The following is a 6,251-nucleotide window of genomic DNA, read 5'->3' as shown; positions in this document are numbered from 1 at the left end:
GGGGCCCCCTGCCCCTCCCTCTGCCTCCTCCCATCTCCCCCCAACAAGAAAGGAAAATTATTTTTCGTATTGTAAACTTTAAACACGAAAAAGCTGTTTTTAATTTAGCAGAAACTGGCTTGAATCTTCACTTTGTGAATGTTTGTGTCCTTCAGAGAAAGGCAGAACACGCCTGTGCACACTCGCACACGCTCAAGCAGACACCTGCACGCCTGTGCTGCAGCGCATTCACACGGCCGTGCTCACACTGCGTGCCTGCACACGCGTGCTCACTCGGGCATGCGCATTGTAACGTGCTCGCTTGCACACGGGTAAATGCGAGTTCACCCAGATGCACACATGCACGCACACAACCCCGGACCAGCCTGGCCCACCCTGCCTAGCGCCCTGGAGGGGTCTAAAGCCCTGCAGCTCCCCGAGCTGGGAAACAGTCCGCTTCCTTGCAGAGGCCTGGACGCAGCCGCAGCCGCCTCCCTCGCACCTGGGCTTGGGCTGTGGGAAAACGCCGTCTCTCAGGACAGTCGGATGCAGCCGTGAGAGGGAGGCCAAGTGTGACTTCTGGGGCCTCGCAACAAGCAGGGCCAAGGGGGCCTCCGGGGAGCCATGTGAGGTGGGAATCCGCCCCGGACCTGGCCAGCTTGGAAACCGGCCCCTGGCTCCGTCTCTGAGAAAGCAGCTCTAGCTCCTTCGTTCTCACGGGCCCTGGAGGTTCGCTTTGCATGGTGGGGCCTTGGCGCATGGCTCTCCTAGGGGCACCCGGCCGTGGGTCCCAGCAGCCCAGTGCCTAGCACGGTGCATGGCACGGAGCAGGCACAGCCCAAATGTTTGTTGCACAAAAGAGGTTCCGGAGTGGGGAGGTGAGAGCAGAGCCTGCTTTGTACAGTGTCCATGGGTGCTATCTGCGTGTGGACTCTGGGGGCAGGAGGGCCCCCACTTAATTCTTTCCTCCTGTCATTCTTGTGGCCAGCCTGGCAGCCGTTCCTCCCTCACCAACAGAACCCTGATTGGGTGCCAGCAACAATGTGCCCAGCCTCGGGGGTTAAGATTCAGCCGAGCCATTCTTGGCAACGCCTTTTGCTGGGGTTGTTTTCAATCTGGGCACAATTCCCAGCTCTGGCCAGCAAGCTTTAAGGGGTCGGGTGTTTCGGGACAAGAGAGGCCTTATTGCCCCCTTCCCACCTTTACTGCTTTTTATGAGGACACGATGCCAGGAGCTTCTGCAGCCATCTTGTGGCCATGAGGAGCAAGTTAAGAGAGGCACAGTAATGCCTTGTCCCAGATCCCTGAAACCATGGGGCCACCAGTTGCATCCTAGCACCTCTGACCTCCAAACTCATTGTTACGATAAATAACATCTGCACTTCTTAAGACACTGGTGGTCAGTTATTCTGATGCTTATAACCAAACAGTTCCAAAACTATAATATAAATGTGACAAATGCTGGAGTCTCCCCATCTTATGTAAGTCAGGGGTTTTTATTTGCAAGCAACAGAAACTGACCCTGGCCGATTTAAATAGCCAAAGCATGTATTGGAAAATTGGTGTCTCGCAGGAGCGGCAGGAAGGCCAGAAAGCCAGGCTGAAGAAACAATAGCAATCGAAGGGGTGAGACAGCCAGGCCCTCAGCTGAAATCATGCCAGAGGACACTTCTGCCACCTCCGCAGAATCCAGATGCCTCCATTGGCACTGCCATCTGCCCTGGGCACTCAGCCATAGCTGCCCCTGGAAACCAGATGGTCCTGCCCTGACGCTGTTTCTTTGTACCACTTGTGCCTGAGTGGAAACATCCTTTTGGCCCATCCCACATCCCACGCCAATACCCCAGCTGCCCAGGGAGCAGGGAAAGTTAGAACGTCAGTGTATTATCCACTGCTGCGTAACAAACACTCCCACGTCTCAATGGCATACAATAATAAATGTCTGTTTTTCACATGTCCATGAGTCTGCTGGGGGGTTCCTATTCCAGGCTGGCCTCTGCTGGGCAGCTGTGCTCCCGGGTGGAAGGCTGTGGAGTAGGAGAAGGTTCTGCTGCACCCTCCTGGGCCCGGCAGTCAGGCCACATCCTCCTGCAATGGTGCATGCAGACAAGAGGAGTCTCATGAGGGCTCCCAAGGTCTTGGTTCAGGACTCACACGCTGTTGCTCCTGCCCAGGAGTCTTTGGCCAAGCAAACCATGTGGCTGAGCCCACGGTCAGAAGTGGGGAAACAGCCCCCACCTGAGGAAAGAACGGCAGGGGCGTGGACACAGGAACAGGTGGGGAACAGGGGCTGACAGTTCCATTGGTCACCCTTGGCTTGGGGGCTTCTCTTGTTAGTGGAGGACTGACTTCCCCCATGGGGACTCTCAAACTTGGATGGGGACCTAGAGCCTGGGCAACCAAAAAGAAAAGCTCTACTTCTCCTTTGGCCCCTGGAGGTTGGGGATATCTTTTTTTTTTTTTTTTGAGACAGGGTCTCACTGCATTGCCCCGGCTAGAGTGCAGTGGCACAATCATGGTTCACTGCAGCCTTGAACTCCTCAGATTAAATGATCCTCCCAAGGAGCTGGGACTATAGGTGCATGCCGCCACGCCCAGCTAATTTTTTTTTCATTTTTTTGTTTTAGAGACTGGGTCTTACTATGTTGCCAGGCTGGTCTCAAAATCTTGGGCTCAAGTGATCCTCCTGCCTCAGCCTCAGCCTGTCGAGTAGCTGGGACTACAGGTGTGCGCCACCATGCCTGGCTAATTATCTTTTTTTTTTTTTTTTGAGACAGAGTCTTGCTCTGTTGCCTGGGATAGAGTGCCATGGCATCAGTCAGCCTAGCTCACAGCAACCTCAAACTCCTGGGCTCAAGCAATCCTCCTGCCTCAGCCTCCCAAGTAGCTGGGACTACAGGCGTACGCCACCACACCCAGCTAATTTTTTTCTATTTTTAGTAGAGATGGGGTCTCACTCTTGCTCAGGCTGCTCTCGAACTCCTGACCTCAAGTGATCCTCCCACCTCGGCCTCCCAGAGCGCCAGGGTTACAGGCGTGAGCCACTGCACCCAGCCTGGCTAATTATCTTATTGTTTTTTTTGCAGAGATGGGTCTTGCTATGTTGCCCAGGCTGGCCTCAAACTCATGACCTCAAGTGATCCTCCTGCCTCAGCCTCCCAAAGTGCTGGGATTATAGGCTTGAGCCACTGCGCCTGGCCTTCTTTTTTGTCAGGGCTGTGAGTGTCCTGGGCTCTCAGACAGCAGGGAGGGGATCAGCAAGGGCTCAGCCAAGGTTCAGGGACATTGTGGGTGTCCTTGGGACCCTACCCCAGACGTCTTTCAGCGAAGGTGATTCACAGAAGGAGGCAGATTATTGGCTGTCTCCCAGAGCAGCCCCTGAGTCCCCTGCCTGCCTGGCTGGCCCCAGCCTCTCGATGTCCTCTCTGGCAGTCAGCCTTGTCCCACCCCCCACAGACACTCAGGCCCAGGTGGGAGGATGAGGGCTCTGGGTCCACATGTAACCTCATCACCTCATTGTAAAGAGTGGGCTCATGTCTGCCATTTCTGGCTTCCATGGGGTCCTTTCCTCTCTCTCCATGATTGGACCTGGCTCTTCCTTTGCTTTTAAAACTCTCTCTGGCTGGGGGCAGTGGCTCACGCCTGTAATTCCAGCACTTTGAGAGGCCAAGGCTGGACGATCGCTCGAGACCAGCCTGGGCAACATAGTGAGACCCCCATCTCTACAAAAATGTTAAAAATTAGCGAGGCACAGTGGTTCGTGCCTATAGTCCCAGCTACTTGGGAGGCTGAGGCGAGAGGATCACTTGAGCCCGGGAGTTCAAGGCTGCAGTGAGCTATGATGAAGCCACTGCACTCCAGCCTGGGCAACAAAGCGAGACCCTGTTTCTAAAAACATAAAGTAAAATAAAACCCTGTGTGATGAGGGAAGATGGTTTGGAAGTCAAAGATGAGCCCTGGATGGTTTTAGTCTCTGCCTCCTGGCACCAAATGGCCCTAATTCACCTCCACAAGATGTGGGTACCTCAAATCAAGGAAGATCCCATATAAGGAAGAGCAGGAGAGCAAAGCGTAAGAACTAAGGCCCATGAGGTAGTGTTTTGCTTTCCTAACAGTTACTGAGAGCTTGTGAGGAGGCAGGCGCGAGCTAAGTGCTTTCCGCACGTTATCTGTTTAATCTCCCCAAGGGCCTGCTATGAGGAGCGTCACTATCCACATTTAGCAAAGGAGGGCATCAGGGTTCAGAGAAGTGAGGACAATTTCTCATTGTCACACAGCCGTGCTGGACCACACAGAAACTCTCAGGAGTTTAGGTGTATATATATATTTTTGTTGTTGTCATCCAGGTGGATATGAAGGAGTTTACGTTTTTATTAACTTGTTTTAGAGGCTTAAAGTACAGGAATGCTATGGCCTGGATGCAGGGGAAAGAGCATTTCAAGAAGGAGGGGGAACAGGCTGTGCAAAGGCCCTGAGGCAGGACGCAGCAAGGCTGGAGTGGTGAGTGTGAGAAAGGGAAGGGTAGGAGATGATGCTGGGGAAGATGGCAGGGAACAAACGGAGCCAGGCCAAGCTATGGAGCAGAGGAGACCAGATACTGGGGGCAGTGGGAAGCAGTTTATAAGATATGCTCTGTAACTCAAGTGAAGCTCTTCAATAATTGGATACTTCCAGCTCCTTGGGATCAGGGCTAACCAGAGAGTGAGCCAGGGCTGCATAAACCTAGAGGGAGGAACCCAGCTCTCCTTGGAGGTCAGAATGGGCTTTCTGGAGGAAGGGACATTTGAGGTGGATTTTGAGGGATGAGTAGGAGTTTCTCAGGCAGAAAATAAATTCATTTAACAAACACTTTCTACTACCCTGCCCCCTCTGTGCCTAGTCTTATGTTAGCTCTGGGGACCCAGGGGAACAGAATGAACACAGATAACTATAAAATGAGGCCGAAAGTGCTCATAACCTTCTGGGGATAGAGAGCAAGCCTTAAGAGGAAGGAATCACATGATCTGTGTCCTTTCCATGTCGCACGGGGAACTCCAGCTCACTCTTGGCACGTTTGGGAAAGGTGAACATACTTTTAGCCTCTGATCTCAGCTTAGTCCACAGGGGATCAGACAGGACCCCATAAACAGCTGTCTTAAGAGAATGGGTTGTTTCTGGGTCACGGGGCAAGACACTGGAGGGCCACTTCGGATAGACTCTCAAGGTGAAGTCTGAAAGAGGAGACGGTGCCAGCCACAAAAGAATCTGGGGGCAGAGTGATCCAGGCGGAGGCAACCGCACACGCAGCGCTCTGGAAGTGGAGCAAGGAGGCTGCCGCGGCTGGCATGGTGGGCCCCGGGGGCTGTCGGAAGGAGGGAAGATTTTTACGTGTGATGGGAGTGTGGGAGCTGCCCTGGTTTACAAAGACCATGGGCAGCTGCAAGGAGCATCACTGGACTGCACAGCGGGCAGCAACTCCCTTTGATGAGGGAAGAAAGCAAAAACCGCAGGGCTGGATTCCGCCTGGGTCACAGGACGCTGTGGCCTCGCCCCCCCTTGGGCCTGGGGTCAGTGGAGCAAGGAGAAGGACTCGGTTGCTGTCCGGCCGTTGTGCAATGAGCAGGCTGGCTGCTTCCTCTGACTCATCACCAGGGTTTAGGATGGATCAAGTTACGCCAGGGCATGGGGTGAATGGAGGCCGGTAGGGACAGTATTAGACTCTCACTTCTGCACGTGCAGGTATGGCCTCTTGCTGTGACCCGACGACCCGTCACCTCTCAAATCTTTTCCCCTCCATCTTTCTGTCCAGAACTGGCTTAGTACAGATACATGTAAGCGACCAGGCTAACCAGCACTTACCAAGCACTTCTTTTTTTTTTTTTTTTTGGAGGCAGAGTTCACTCTGTTGCCCTGGCTAGAGTGCCGTGGTGTCAGTCTAGCTCACAGCAACCTCAAACTCCTGGGCTCAAGCGATCCTTCTGCCTTGGCCTCCTGAGTAGCTGGGACTACAGGCATGCGTCACCATGCCCGGCTAATTTTTCTATTTTTAGTAGAGACGGGGTCTCACTCTTGTTCAGGCTGGTCTCGAACTCCTGGCCTCAAGCGATCCTCCTGCCTTGGCCTCCAAGAGTGCTGGGATTACAGGTGTGAGCCACTGCGCCTGGTCTATCGAGCACTTCTTATGAGCTGGGCAGTTGACACATTTCATTTAAACCCTGCGAAACCCAGTGTATGGAAGGAAGCTGAGCTCTGCCGTGAAGCTTGAGTTCTAACCCTGGCTGTGGTGCTTAACT

This window comes from Propithecus coquereli, unplaced genomic scaffold (assembly GCF_000956105.1).
Source record: "Propithecus coquereli isolate 6110/MARCELLA unplaced genomic scaffold, Pcoq_1.0 Scaffold438, whole genome shotgun sequence".
Lineage (NCBI taxonomy): Eukaryota > Metazoa > Chordata > Mammalia > Primates > Indriidae > Propithecus > Propithecus coquereli.
The sequence above is the reverse complement of the archived record's forward strand: the minus strand, read 5'-3'. Positions refer to the sequence as shown.